Here is a 15,849-nt window from a genome sequence, read left to right on the forward strand (position 1 = left end):
AGTAACTAAGAACTGAAGTAGTTTTAGGAGCTTTGTTAGCTGAAGTGAAGTTTAATAAAGTGTTGAGGATTTTGGAAATTTGGAAAAATGAAAATAGCTAAAGAATGTTTGGTTTAAGGGGGAATGTTAGTAAAATGAAGTATTTTGTTATTGTTAAGTACTTTGGTTTAAGGGAGAATATTGAGTATAAGAGTGAATGAGAAGGTTGTTTTTGTAAAGATTACAAATAGTGTTAGTATTAGTAAGGTCTGTGTTGTAAAGTTTAAAAGTTATGATTAAAACGGTGGCGTTTTGTAGACTTTGTAGCTGCTATATAAGAACAAATTGTTCTGTTTTGTAAGCCAGTTATTCAGTCAATAAAACTCACTCTTTTCTTCAGCTCTTCAACTCGAGCTTCTTCTCTCTCAAATACTTTTCTGTTTTGCATTTTATTTTCAATTCCGTACTAAAATCTACTGAGTCGTTGTGAAAGAATTGTATTCAGTTGATTAAAAGAAAGAGAATAATATCTAAAATACAATAAGAATAAGAATAAGAATTATATAACATATTCTCATTTCATATTCGCATGTCAACAATTATTATTATTATTTTTATTTTTGGAAACCTAATTGCGCAGAAAATAAAATAAAAGTTTTATATCAAAGAGTACTTGTAATTGAATCTTTTGTGGCAGTTGAGAGGGTGGAGGAATGTTGAAGTCTATGCTTCATTGATTAAAAAGCATTTTACGGGTATTCCAGTAATGTAATTTTTTAAAAATTAGAAAAAAAAAAAAAAATGGGGGCGTGGAAAGTATTTTTTGAGATGCATATAGTTTATTATTTTGTTAAAATAAAAAAATAAAAATTTAGACAAAAATGGAAAGGTTTCAGCATGTCTCTTAGTCATAATTGGCAAATTAATTCTTTTTTTAAACCTAATCATTTCTTGGTTGGTAAATAAGACGATAATGTTTATTCAAGTAGTTAAAGATGTAGTTTATTATTAGTTATTTTAATTGGCATATATATACTATATATAGTATTGCTTGATAACATTAATCAATAGGGCATTTGAATTGGCATGTATATAGTATTGGTTAAATATATTAATCTATAAGGCATGCCTTTAATAGGTCCCAAATGCAGAGAATGAAATGATCAAATATTTTGTCTTCTCTTTAGGTGAGAAGTGTACCACAGTTTGCATAGAAATAATTACTTGCCTTGACTGCGGCTGCTTAAATAAAGCAAAGCCTCGTACAAGTAAACCGAAATAAAGGGAAACTAACTGAACTGCAATCCACGTAAATAGACACGTAAATAACGTAAATAAAACACTTTAGAAGTTAAGCATAACTCATGCACGTAAATCAGTGCATAAAAGCATAACTCATGCATGTAAATTCGTGCATAATCCTGCAACTGAAACTCGCACAAAATCTTGCAACTGCCTTGACCCATTCCTGCTCGTCATGACCAGCTTATCTGCCTTGACCCATTCCTGCTCGTCACAACTAGCTTATCCCAAGTATTTGGGATTTGGTCGCCTGTCTCTTGCTGATCGTCGTGGCCTAAGAATACCTCCCCCATCAGGTGGATCCTTGTCATCAAGGTCCAAATGTGGAAATAATTCTCGTAACTTCTTTGTGGGTTCCTACGTTGACTCTTCGGTTGGAAGGTGCTTCCAGTGCACCAAGCCTTCTTCGACCAGTTGAGTGCCTTGTTTGATCCAATGGTAATCTAAAATTAGTTGAGGCTCCAAGACGACTACCCTTGCATCAGTAAATGGTGGTAACTCGGCCTGTGGTGTTTCCACGTTGCCGCCATTGTCCTGGTATCGTTTGAGGAGTGACACATGAAACACTGGGTGAATGCGTGTCCCTTCCGGTAATTGTAACTTATATGCGATAGGCCCGATTTTCTCTAAAATCTGGTAAGGTCCATAAAAACGGCTAGCTAGTTTCTGATGAATGCGTTTAAAGACCGTTTGCTGGCAATATGGGTGCAGTTTCAGAAGTACCCATTCGCCTACGTTGAACGAAACATCTCTCATTTTCTTATCTGCCATCTGCTTCATTCTATTTACCGAATTTGCCAAGTTGGCCTTTAGTTGCCATACCAATTCATCTCAGTTTATGAGTTGCTGATCAACTTCATGCACTGGTGATAGTCCCTCCATATACGTCAGAATGGAAGGCGACAATCTTCCATACAGCGCCTGAAAAGGGGTCATCCCTGTTGAAATATGGTATGTCGTATTATACCAATATTCTGCCCAAGGTAAGTAACTGCTCCATTTACGTGGCCACTGATGAACAAAACACCGAAGATATTGTTTGACGCAGTGATTGATGACTTCCGTCTAGCCATCCGTCTACGGATGATATGCGGAACTGAATTGTAGTTTGGAGCCCGACAGCTTGAAAAATTCTTTCTAGAAATTACTGATGAAGATTGGGTCCCGATCACTAATAATTGATTTAGGCATGCCGTGCAACTTGATGATGCCTTCCACGAATTTCTCTGCTACAATTCTTGCAGTAAAAGGATGACTTAAAGTAAGAAAATGTGTAAACTTACTAAGTCTATCGACAACCACCATGATAGTGTCCTGCCTTTCTGAAATTGGTAAGCCTTCAATGAAATCTAAGGTGATGTCATCCCATACTTGACACGGGATTGGTAGCGGTTGAAGAAGCCCAGCCAGAGCTAAGGTCTCTGCTTTTATTTTCTGGCATACCTCGCATCCCTGAATGTAGTCGCGCACTGATCTATGCATCCCAGGCCAATAAAACTACTGTCTCAATTTTTTGACTGTCCGTAGAATACCCAAATGACCCCCCACCTTGGTGTTATGCATTTCGTGTAGCAGTTTGGCTCTTTAGGTGATGTCGTGCGGAACAACGACCCTTCTTTTGTGTAGTAACAGCCCTTGGCACCATGTGTATGACCCTCCAGGTTGGTTGGTAGCCTCATGAACCTTTGACTGGATGTATTGGTCATCTTTGGCATCCTTTTTTATTTCTTCCCATACACCAACCTGCGGAAAGAAAATATGGTGAAGAATGGGACTCCCCTATTTCCGAGAGAGAGCGTTAGCTACGGAGTTCTCACGACCCGGCCTGTATTGAATTTCATAATCGTATCCCAAGAGCTTTGCAACCTATTTTTGTTGCTCCGGAGTTGCTATGTGTTGTTCAAGAAAATATTTGAGGCTACGTTGATCGGTCTGAATATAGAACTTTTTGCCTAGAAGGTAAGGCTGCCAGGTACGTATGGCTTCGACGATAGCCAGCATCTCTTTAGCATACGTCGACCATGATTTTTTTGTCACTCTGAGGGTTCGACTTATATATGCCACTGGTTTGCCTTGTTGAGACAGGACCGCTCCAATGCCTTCCCCGAATGCATCAGTTTCAATAGTGAAATCAGCATTGAAGTTTGGCATGGCTAATGTAGGGGTGGTTGTCATGGCTTGTTTTAGAGCATGGAAGGCGGATTCAACTTCTTCATGCCATCCGAATTGCCCCTTTTTTAGGAGATTGGTGAGAGGCCGTGCTATAATGCCATAGTTCTTGACGAACTTCCGGTAATAACTTGTCAAACCTAAAAAACCACGTAGTTCCGATATGTTAGTAGGCTGAGGCCAAGTTTGCATAGCAGCAATTTTATTTTCATCCACCTTCACGCCTTGATTAGTGATGATGTGCCCCAAATGCTCCAATTCTTGCTGCCCAAATGCACATTTGCTAGCCTTAATAAAAAATTTGTGCTGCCTCAATATTTCAAAAGTCTGTCTCACATGCATTAAATGTTGATCCCAATCTAGACTATAGACCAAAATATCATTAAAAAAAAACTATTATGAATTTTCGAAGATGATGTCGAAAGATGGAGTTCATGATAGCTTGGAATGTTGAGGGTGCATTACATAAACCAATGGCATAACCAAGTATTTGTAATGTCTATTATGTGTTCGAAACGCAGTTTTATGGATATCACCTGGTTTAACCCGCACTTGATGGTACCCCGCTCTGAGGTCCAACTTAGTAAAATAAGAATCGCCATAGAGTTCATCCAGCATATCATTTACGGTGGGGATTAGGAATCGGTCTTTAATGGTTACGGTATTGAGCACGCGATAATCTGTGTAAAAGTGCCAATTCCTGTCCTTCTTTTTTACCAGCAATACCAGCGAGGAAAAGGGGCTAACGCTGGGTCGCACCAGTCCAGATTGCAGCATATCTTGGACCTGTTTCTCAATCTCGTTCTTTTGATAATGCGCATACCGGTAAGGCTGTACATTAATTGGCTCGGTTCCTTCCTTAAGGTTAATGTCGTGGTTGATTTCCCGCCTTGGTGGTAAGGTTGAGGGCTCTGTGAATAATTCTGAGAATTCCTACAGTAGCTCCCGCATGCTTGGATGAAGCTTCTCTAGTGATTCCGTTTGGCTGACCTGGAAACATGATGCAAACAATGCTTGGCTTGGATGCATTTCTTTGGTTAGCTCCTTGAGTGATGCTGCTCGGATGTCTTGCCCATCAATGTCGATCAATTTCTTGGTTTGGTTTTCCCACAAGAATTCCATGGTCAACTGCTTCCAGTCGCAAACTACAGAGCCCAGCAACTCGAGCCATTGAATTTCCAACACCACGTCTAACCCTGTGAGAGGTAAAGAGTAAAGAGTTAAGGAAAAAATAGTGCATTGTAGATCCACTTAGACCTCCTCAAACCGTCCTTGGCATCTGAGATTTTCTACATTGGCAACGCGAATTGTGAAGGTCTTCGTCGGTACTACCAGTAACCGTAGTAAGTTGGTAATGCTTTCACTAATGAAATTGTGAGTTGACCCACTATCAATCAATATAATGACATCGTGGGAACCGATTCTAGTAGCTATCCACATAGTCTTAGGCGCTGTCCATCCTGTTAATGCATGCAACGTAATTGCTGGTTCGGTAAGCTCCTCATAATTCTCCTGGGCTAGTTGTTCTTCAGGGCCATTGTCACCTAAAAGAGTGTCGCTACATCGCACCTTTCCAGCATAAGTATCCGCGGCCCCTGACATTTGTGCCCTGCAGTAAATCGTTCATTACAGTTAAAACATAAATTTTGGGCTCTCCTCCGCTGCATTTCCTCCCAACTAAGTCGTCGGATAGGATGAGCAAGGGTTGGTGGTGCGGCTCAGTTGGCAGGGGGAAGAGCTAGGGAAGCTCGTATCGGAGGTGCAGGTCTCATAAATCTCCTTTGTCTACTAAGTTGATCATCTTTCATCCATGCTAAGCTGATGGCATCTTTTAATGTTTGAGGCTTAAACATCTGTATAACATCCGAGATGTCTAACTTTAAGCGACCCATAAAAGTTCCTACAAGAGCTTTTTGCGTCCATCTTTGAACTCGATTGTCCAAACGCTCGAATTCCCGCTGGTAATCCCGCAAAGAACCGGCCTGCTTTATCCTCATAAGCGCTTCATTACAATCTTCGGACTCCGAAGGCCCAAAACAAGCCGAAAGTTCTCCTTCAAAATTTTCCCATGAGAGAGCTCGTCCTTCCTCTTTGAACGTCCTACGGATCCACTACCACCATTGGTTAGCCTCTCCTTCCAAGTGATAGGCGGCTAAAGAAACTTTTTGGGCTTCAGGAGTATTCTGAAACTCAAAAAATTGGTTCACACGATTGAACTACTCCATCGAATCATCCCCTGAAAATCGCAGAAATACCAGTTTTGCTGTTTTGGAAGATACCACTAGCTGTCCTCTATCGGCACCTTCTCGATGTTGGTTGCCTTCTTGATGATAGTTGCAGGGGTTGGAGTTCTCTTTTTTTGTGAGCAATACTTTGGATAAGCGGTTGAGTGTTTCTTCCATTTGACAAAGCCTGTCGTCCACGCTGTGTAACTCAACCTGTACTCCTCCAATTCCAGCTTCCAACTGCTCGATGCGCTCTTTATTGGTTCCCATAGGTAACCTGGCTCTGATACCAATTAATAGGTCCCAAATGCAGAGAATGAAATGATCAGATATTTTGTCTTCTCTTCGGGTGAGAAGTGTACCACAGTTTGCATAGAAATAATTACTTGCCTTCATTGATGACTGCGGCTGCTTAAATAAAGCAAAGCCTCGTACAAGTAAACCAAAATAAAGGGAAACTAATTGAACTGCAATCCACATAAATAGACATGTAAATAACGTAAACAAAACACTCTAGAAGTTAAGCATAACTCATACACGTAAATCGATGCATAAAAGCATAACTCATGCACGTAAATTCGTGCGTAATCCTACAACTGAAACTCGCACGAAATCTTGCAACTGCCTTGACCCATTCTTGCTTATCACGACCAGCTTATCTGCCTTGACCCATTCCTGCTCGTTACGACCAGCTTATCTGCTCAACCCATTCCTGCTCGTCAAGACCAGCTTATCCCAAGTATTTGGGATTTGGTTGCCTATCTCTTGCTGATCGTCGTGGCCTAACAACCTTCCTCATGAAAACGTCAATATTTATTAATTAATAGTTAAACTAATTACTATTGAAGGTTGTTGTCAAATTAATTCTAGTAGAGGTCTCCATTCTTCGCTGGTTATACATAGCAAAGTCAAGCATGACCTGTATTTACTAAGATATATAGGAAACTCTATATAGTGTATGAGAAGTTGAAAACACCTTCACTTCTTATTTATTCTAAAAGTCTATTATCCTTATATTATATAATTAGGGAAATCAAACCATTTAAATTTTATACATTAGTTAATATCCATAGGTACAAGTACTTTAGTATGCATCGGTATAAGCATCTACTGTAAAACGAAGTCGAATTGCGTAGGAACATATACTCTCGACTAATAACATTTGGGTTTCCCCACCATACAGTTTACATCCAGTTAGAATTGAACGAAATAGAGGCAACAACAGGAATAAAATATAACAGTAAAACAAATCAAACAGTAAACAAAGAAAATAATACGCGCGATTTACCCTGGTTCACCCAATGTGGGCTACGTCCAGCTGAGTCAATATTATTGCAATATGCCTCACCTCTCTTGTTTACAATGAATGAATTGCCCTATGATTTTCTATCACTACCATAACAAGAGAAAAATATGTTTATATACTAGGTTTAAGAGACTAAACCTAGTTTTACAAGGATTCCTATTCCTAAGCCCGACGGGACCCCCGAATGCGTCTGCGTTACCCATTAATGTTGAAGTAGTCAACAACTCCAACAAGAATGACATAGATTGAGCATCATAATCTTTAAGGGCACATTTTGGTCATAAGTCCTTGCATGGACAGAGACGCACATTGGTGTTGTGTACATCTTGTAATCCAATGAAATGTATTGGTCTAATATATGTAATATGTTGAGCCCTCACCTACAATCTTAAACTTTCAGGTGGGATGACATCTTAACATGGTATCAGAGTCAAATATCTCAAGTTTGAATCCCCACATACAAACTAGATAAAGAAAATAAAAAAAAGAAATCAAAGTTTGTTGTGAGGGGGCCTATTTTTAATGCTAAAATGGGTTTTCAATTATTTTAAAAAAAAAATTGATAATGTTTTCTTAAAACAGAAAAATAAGTCAGCAGAGTAATTCTACTTATATTTTATAACGTTTTCAGAAAACGATTTCATATCTTCACAAACAATACTGTTATTAGCATTTTCTATATGAAAGTAGTTTCAAATGTTTACAAATTTAATTTTAACAGACTAATATTGGAATTTAACATTTATTCAATATATGTTTATAAAACAATACAAGCCCATGTCAGGATATGGAATGAAACAATACAAACCCATGTCAAAAACAAAGTTATTATTGTTACCCAACAAATCTAAGTAATTGAAAAACAAGTTGAAACAGAAGACTTGTTGTTTGTGATCTTGTGTTGTGCAAATATTTTTTGGTCCAGTGGTGGTGGCTGTAGAAATTATGGTAGACATTTATAATGGTTTTGAGTAGGAAGGATATGTGATACATAAAGTCCACCAAAAACTCTTAACTAATACAATGGTTTATAAATTTTTCATTACTAAATAAACACAAAAATAAAAAAATAAATAACCACTACAAGAAAAATGGCCTACGGTAACATGCAAAAAGTGTTACCATAGATAATTGGTAGCATTTATAAGGATGCTGTGACAACCTATGCTACTGAAAAGTAGACATTGGTAACACTTTTTGCATGTTACTAATCATTTCAGTAACTGCAATAAAATGTTGTTGTTAAGTATATTGTAGCATTTATTCGTAGTTACAAATGATTTTTGTTAACACTGTATAAATGCTATAAATAAGTTTTCTGTAACATTCTTAACCTATTATAGTTTCGTTTTTTGTAACATTCTCAAAATGCTATAAATAAGTTTTCTATAACATTCTTAACTTGTTACAGTTTAGTTTTTTGTAACATTTTCAAAATGTTATAGATAACAAATCTATGACATTTTTACAATGTTGTAGATTGGTTTTTCTTAACATTGTTAAAATGATATAGAAGAGTTTTTAATAACATGTTAAAAGTGCTACCAAAGTATCATTCAATGCATTTTGTAAATGTTACAAAATTATTTTCCATTACATTTTGAAAGTGCTATCAATGTATCTGTTATATCATATATAAAAACTGTTACAGTTGTTATTTTAATAGTACAAATTATAAACAATGATACACTAATTTTTCAAAGAACATTTCATTGATAGTGAACCTCCATATACAAAAAGTTTGCATATATTATAAACATTTCGAGTTGGTAAATTTCTTGACTAAATCTATGTAAGGGTTTGTAGTAAATTGATGTTATAATGCAAAATCAGTATGGAAATAACAAGCAAACACAAAGCACAAAGAATTTTTAAATTGGTTCGATGCAATCTAAACCCATTTTATTGTTGCACAATTTATTCTAGATTTTTTTGTGCTGGTTGCTTTGGGTTTGTTGATGGTGAAATTTGAGTGAACAGTCCATTCTACAATATAAAGTTTGTAGTTTGCAAGTTTTGCAAACTGTAGTCTGCAGTCTGTAGTCCACTGCAGTTTTGCAAAACTACAGCTTGCAATCCACTGCAGTTTTGCAAAACTATAGCCTGTAGTCCACTGCAGTTTTGCAAAACTGTAGTAAATGTATGTATTGTTTATTTCCTAACTTTGGAAATGTATGCATTCGAAATTAAAAACATCGTATAAAGAACAATTTCTGATAATTATGTCACATTTTTTGTGCATATGAGTGTGGCGGAAGCCAACAAAGCTTGTCAAAGTCAGTATGGCTGGATGAAGGAAGCATTGGATAGATTAATAGAGCAACTAACATCACAACGAAAGCAACAACCTGATGAGGAATAACTGGTAAAACATTCTTTGAAGTTGAAGATTCTTAAGCGGATTTGAAAAGAAAATTAACAAAAATAAAGAATTTGAGAGAAAAACAGTTGAGCTAACTGAATGAGTGTATTGAATTCGTTAACTGACTTGAGTACAGAGAATACTGCGTTTTTAAATTAGGGGTGAGCAAGAGTAGCGGGTAGAATCGAAACCTGCGAGTAGAACCAGAACCTACCCAGAACCCACACTATGCGGGTAGGTTTCGGTTCCATATTTTTGGAATTGACACTGTGCGACTCCGGTTTTGGTTCCTACATGTGGAGGATGTAGGAACCAGAACCAAAATCAGAACCTGGAAAAAAGAACCTGCAGCAGGTACCCTATTTTGGAACCTATTTTGGAATCTGGGCTAAAATGAAATTATATGAAGAATGGGGTTTCTATTGTAATTTTACATATAAAAAAAATTAAAATGGAAAAAGTTAAATTTTTACAATAAACTAATTAAATAAATATACAATTATACTTATTACATATAAACTACACCATATAAAAAACTTTAATATATTAATATTAAAGTTTTGATTAATTAAGTGTATAATTGGAATTAAAACCAATTAAAAGTATTTTAATGTTATTAAAAGAATTATTTTTGAATAGAATAGTATATTTGATTGAATAATAATATAATATTTAGTTATTTACTTCAATTATCAAGTTCTAAGTATATCGGTAATAAATTAGTAATAAATTAATTATTTAAAATAAATTGATAAACATTAATACATTACTAGTTAAATGATTACTTAATCAATTATAACATTACAATATAGTTAAATGATTACTTAATTAATTATAACATTCTATTATAAACATTAGTACAATACTTAATTAAATGATTAGAAATTTAATTAATTATAATATTATATTAAAAATTTATAGTATGATTACTTAATTCATTATAACATTACATTATAGTATGATCATATAATTAATTATAATATTACATAATGAAATGATTACTTAATTAATTATGATATTATATTATAAACATTAGTAATTTACTATTTTAGCATGATACCTAATTAAATTATTAGAAATTTAATTAATTATTACATTACATTATAAATTTATAGTATGATTATTTAATTAATTATAATATTCTATTATAAACATTAGTACAATACTTAATTAAATGATTAGAAATTTAATTAATTAAAACATTACATTATAACTAAATAATTACTTAATTAATAATAACATTACATTATATTATAATCACTTAATTAATTATAACATTACATAGTTAAATGATTACTTAATCAATTATAAATTTACAAAATTATATTATAAACATTAGTAATTTACTACATTAGTACATTACTTAATTAAACGATTAAAAATTTAATTAATTATAACATTACATTATAGATTTATAGTATAATTACTTAATTAATTATAATATTCCATTATAAACATTATCACAATACTTAATTAAATGATTAGAAGTTTAATTAATTATAATATTAAATTATAGATTTATAGTATGATTGTTTACTTAATTTAATTAATTGTTTGTATTTTGGTTTTGATTAAGGAATTTTATGTGAATTGTGATGAATCGATTGAATTCAAGTGTTGCTTAAAGATTAGAGGATTTATGAGTCACATTGGACACAAATGAATGAGTAATCAAAATTTGTTAAGGGTGTATTTGTAAACTTTTAAGGTATTTTTGTCATTTTTTAAAACTAATAAGGGGGTAATTAATTTTTTACAGCGTACCCGGGAAAGGAACTGGAACCTGCATTTTAGGTTCCAGTTCCTTGAATTTAAGAACCTACACTATGCGGTTCCGGTTCCGATTCCTTTTTTTGGGAACCTACACTGTGCAGTTCCGGTTCCGGTTCCCCTGAAAAATGCAGGGTACCCAGAACCGCTCACCCTTAGTTTTTATATCTAGAAGATGACTATAAAACACATCGTATTGAGCAAATACAATAACACATACAAAACACATTGTATTGGCCTAAGTCCCTTTTTCTAGCATTGAAATCCAGACTACTTCTAATCTTTACACTTTAACCCAAACTACGACACTCCTCAGCTTTTGCCCAATATTTCCCCTTAATCAAAACATATCTTGATCTTAACTCTTCCAAATATTCCCCTGTAAACAAAACTATCCTTATTGCCTTTATCCTTTGCTGATAAAAAAGCAGAATCTCATTTTGTTATGTATCCATGTCTTCTTCTTAGTCATTTACTTCACATATAGCAACTATTCACAACAATGCCATTCCTGCAAGCCTTAAATAAACACAGCAGCAATACTTATCACATCAACACACAACAACTTCATTTGCTACGAACTCAACTAGAGTACATCAACAATTTTCATCAACTACTCTTATACTCACAACACAGCAAAGAGACATACCATAGCAGCTTCACTTTGTTAACTTCATTCCTTCTTCTTACATTCACAACACAACAAAGGAACATATCATAGCATCTACATTTCTGGCAACTTCGTGTCTACAAATAAAATCTGAACAACACTTCACACCTGCTCATCTTACAAGCATAACACAACAGCAACATATCATAGCAGAAATAAAAACAGTAATCCAGCAACTCATTTTCATGACTACAATACTAAACATAGCATCTACATTCTCAAGTAACTATTTAGATTGGATAAAGTAGTTTAATCAGATAAAGAGGCTGTAACAATAAGTTTCTCTTTCAAGTAATTAAACTAATTTCTAGGTAAAGCTTTGGTTAGGATGTCTGCCACTTGGTACTCAAAAGACACATATTGCACACTTAAGCTTTTATTTGCAACTAGGTCTCTCACATAATGCACATAAATTTTGATGTGCTTTGTTCGAGCATGAAACACAGGGTTTGAAGACAATGCTCCAACACTCATGTTGTCACACCAAAGTATAGGATAGCCATTCAAAGTAATGCCAATTTTTTCAAATAGATTTCTGATCCATACAAGTTCTGTAGAAGCTTGGCTTAAGGACATGTATTCTGTCTCAGTAGATGATAGAGAAACTACCTTTTGTTTCTTTGAACTCCACTAAACTAGATTTCCTCTAATAAACACAGCATAACCACTTGTAGATCTTCTATCATTGACATCACTAGCCCAATCTGCATCCGCATATGCTTCTAACATAAAATGCTCCTTTTTAGTGAATAATAAACCATGATTTAGAGTTTCTTTTACATATTTAAGAACCCTCTTGCATGCTGTCCAATGATTGACTGTAGGTTGTTGAAGGAATTGACTTAATTTGTTCACAACAAAGGCAAGATCAGGTCTCGACAGTGTTAGGTACTGCAGCCTTCCAACGATGCTTCTGTATAATGAAGGTTGATCAAACTTATCACTGTCTTCTTTTTCTAGTTTAGTTCCAATAGCCATAGGGGTAGCACAAGGTTTAGATTCATTCATACCAGCTCTTATCAAGAGATCTTGAGCATATTTACTTTGTGTTAGCAGTATTAACCTCAAAACCAAGAAAGTAGCTTACAAGGCCTAGGATTTTTAAAGCAAACTTGGTATTCAAATCTGCCACTATTTGATCAACTAAGTGAGAGTTATTTCCTGTTACAAAAATGTCATCTACATACACTAGTAGATAGACTACACAAGACTCTTTTTTGTAGAAAAACAAACTTACATCAGAGATTGAATTCTGGAAACCCCAATTTAATAGAGCATGTTTTAGCTTCTCAAATCAAGCTCTTGTTGCTTGTTTGAACCCATATAAGGCCTTATGCAACTGACAAACCTACCTGGTTTGAGAAAAATCAGAGAACCCTTCTGGCTGCATCATAAAAACCTGTTCAGTCAACTCTCCATTGAGAAATGCATTATTCACATCTAGTTGTTGCACTTCCCACTGATTATACACAGCTAAGACAAGATAACTCTGATAGTTGCTACTTTAATTACTGGAGAAAAGGTCTCAAAGTAGTTAAGACCAAGGGTTTGTTGAAACCCTTTGGCTACTAACTGAGCTTTATACTTAGAAAGGGAGCCATCTGAGTTTAGTTTGGTTTTAAACACCCACTTGTTGCTAACTACATTCATGCCATCTATTAAAGGAACTAATTTCTAGGTTTGATTTTTCAATAGGGCTTGATATTCAACCTCTATGGCTACTTTCCATTCTGGAGTTTGCAAAGCTTTAGTAATAGAGGATGGCTCAGTCAGAATTGTATGTGTGGAGAGAAGTGCTTGAGGTATATTTGTTGAGACAAGCCTTAGACCAAGTAACCATTGGATGAACCTTTTTAGTTCTACTATTAGCTAAGGCAGAACACCTAGGAGGTGCCATGGGAAGGACAACCTCAAGCTGAATTCCAGGATTTGTTTGTGTTGAAGTGGACACTGTAGATATATTTTTCAAGAGGAGGCAGGGTAGGACTATGACTTCCAGAAATAGTATTGATAGTATCTACTTGTGGTGAAGACACACTGCAATCCTGAGTAGATTTTGTAGAGGAAGTATCTTGACTGATGGTTGCATTAGGGACAATTTAGAGACTAACTTTGAAGGCTTGGATGATGATGAAAGTGGTGGCAAAATCCAGGACTTAGTAACCTCACAAAATTCAGGTGAAGATGGGACAGATAAGGCAGGTTGGAAACTAGATTTGAATGGGAAGTCAGTCTCATTAAATTGAACTTGGTTAACAACATATATTCTGCCAGAAGAGTTCATGCATCTGTAGCCTTTATGGGCAAGACTATAACCCAAGAAAACACATCTTTCTGTGTGAAAGGACAATTTATGCTTTTGGTAAGGCTTGAGAAATGGATAGCAACAACAACCAAACACTTTAAGATCAGTGTAAGCTGGTTTTTGTTGGAATATAGTTTCAAAAAGGAGATACAAATTCAATAGCAGCTGAAAGAAGCTTGTTGAGTAGATACACAACTGTACTGAAGGCTGACCACCAGAATTTTAAGGGCATAGTTGCATGGGCTAGAAGAGACAACCCAAGTTCAATAATGGTTCTATGTTTGCATTCTACTCTACCATTTTGTTGGTGAAGATATAGACAAGGGTGCCTAAACATGATTCCATGTTTCTCCAAATAGCCAGTAAAGGGTCAAAACTCCCCTCCCCAATTTTTTTGTAAGCATTTTAGTTTTGCATCCAATTGTTTCTCCACAAAACAATGGAACTAAGTAAAAACACTAAGAACTTCAGACTTAAGTTTTAGAGGATAGATCCAAATGTACCTACTAAAATCATCCACAAATATAACATAATACCTATACCCTTCAGTGGACAAAACAGGAGCAAGACCCCACAAATCAGAGTAGACTATTTCTAAAGGTTTTTGAGCCTTGGAAGTAGAGATAAGAAATGTACTGTAATTTGCCAAACTGATAGGCTTCACTGAAGAAATTTTTATTTCCAATACTTGATTTTCTTACATGCAACTTTGAAGTAAGTTATTTAGAATCTTACTACTAGGGTGGCCCAATCTAGCATGCCATAGAAACATTACTAGATGGCACATTAAGCAAAGATTTATCAGCTAAAGTACATGCAAGATCAGAGTCTAAATCATTATTCGAGAAGTACTCTTTATTAGTTTTGGATGAACTAACTGCATGAGCACTGAAAGCTGAAGCAGAACTAGGATCACAAGATGCAAACTTTAGTTGAGAACCAGCAAAAGAGAAAGCAATGGTTGGCAAGGTAAGTTGATAGACACCATCCTTTACAGTCCCTTGAAGAAGAATAGTCTTGCTTTGTTTTTCCTTATCGAACAGTGGTCAGCATGAAACTCAACTATCACATGTTTATCTTTAGTGATTTGAGATATGCTCAATAGGTTCTTAGCAATACGTGGAACACACAGAATATTATGGAGTTGCAAAATTCTATTAGAATCAACAGAAGGTAATAATTGTTAGGAATCGATCTACCCAACGCAGCGGAAAAACAAAAGTTCAAAGCATAAATCAATTCCGCTAAAAACCAAGATCAAAGTACAGATTATACAGTTAATGTGTTAAATCAAAATTTGCAGAAAATATAAATGATCCAGACAAAGATCAGAGATCTTACACACGTTTGGAGGCTCCTTCACTTTGTCTTTGACTTGGATTTGCTACCGATTCAAAATAGAATCGAACCAGTGGTGATCCACACGAAGATAATCTGAAGAACCAAAGAGGAATTTCCTAGATCTTCTTTGGCTTCAAGAATCAAGTTGAATTAAAGGGTGTCTGTGATTCAAAGGAGGCGTGTGAGAGAGAGGAGAGAAAGGGCAACCTTTTTCTTTCTTTTAATGATTGAATAATGATTATTCAATTCAATATTCTCTCAACACACATGCACTTATATAGTGCATGTGTGAAACCCTAATCCCATTAGGGATAAGAATGGGCTTCAACCCTCATTAACCTTGTATCCAAACACTCTCAATTTGTATTTTATTTTAATTATTATTATTGTAATTAAAATCAATTAATATATTTATAAAAT

This window comes from Pistacia vera, unplaced genomic scaffold (genome assembly GCF_008641045.1).
Source record: "Pistacia vera cultivar Batoury unplaced genomic scaffold, PisVer_v2 Contig842, whole genome shotgun sequence".
NCBI classification, from domain to species: Eukaryota; Viridiplantae; Streptophyta; class Magnoliopsida; order Sapindales; family Anacardiaceae; genus Pistacia; species Pistacia vera.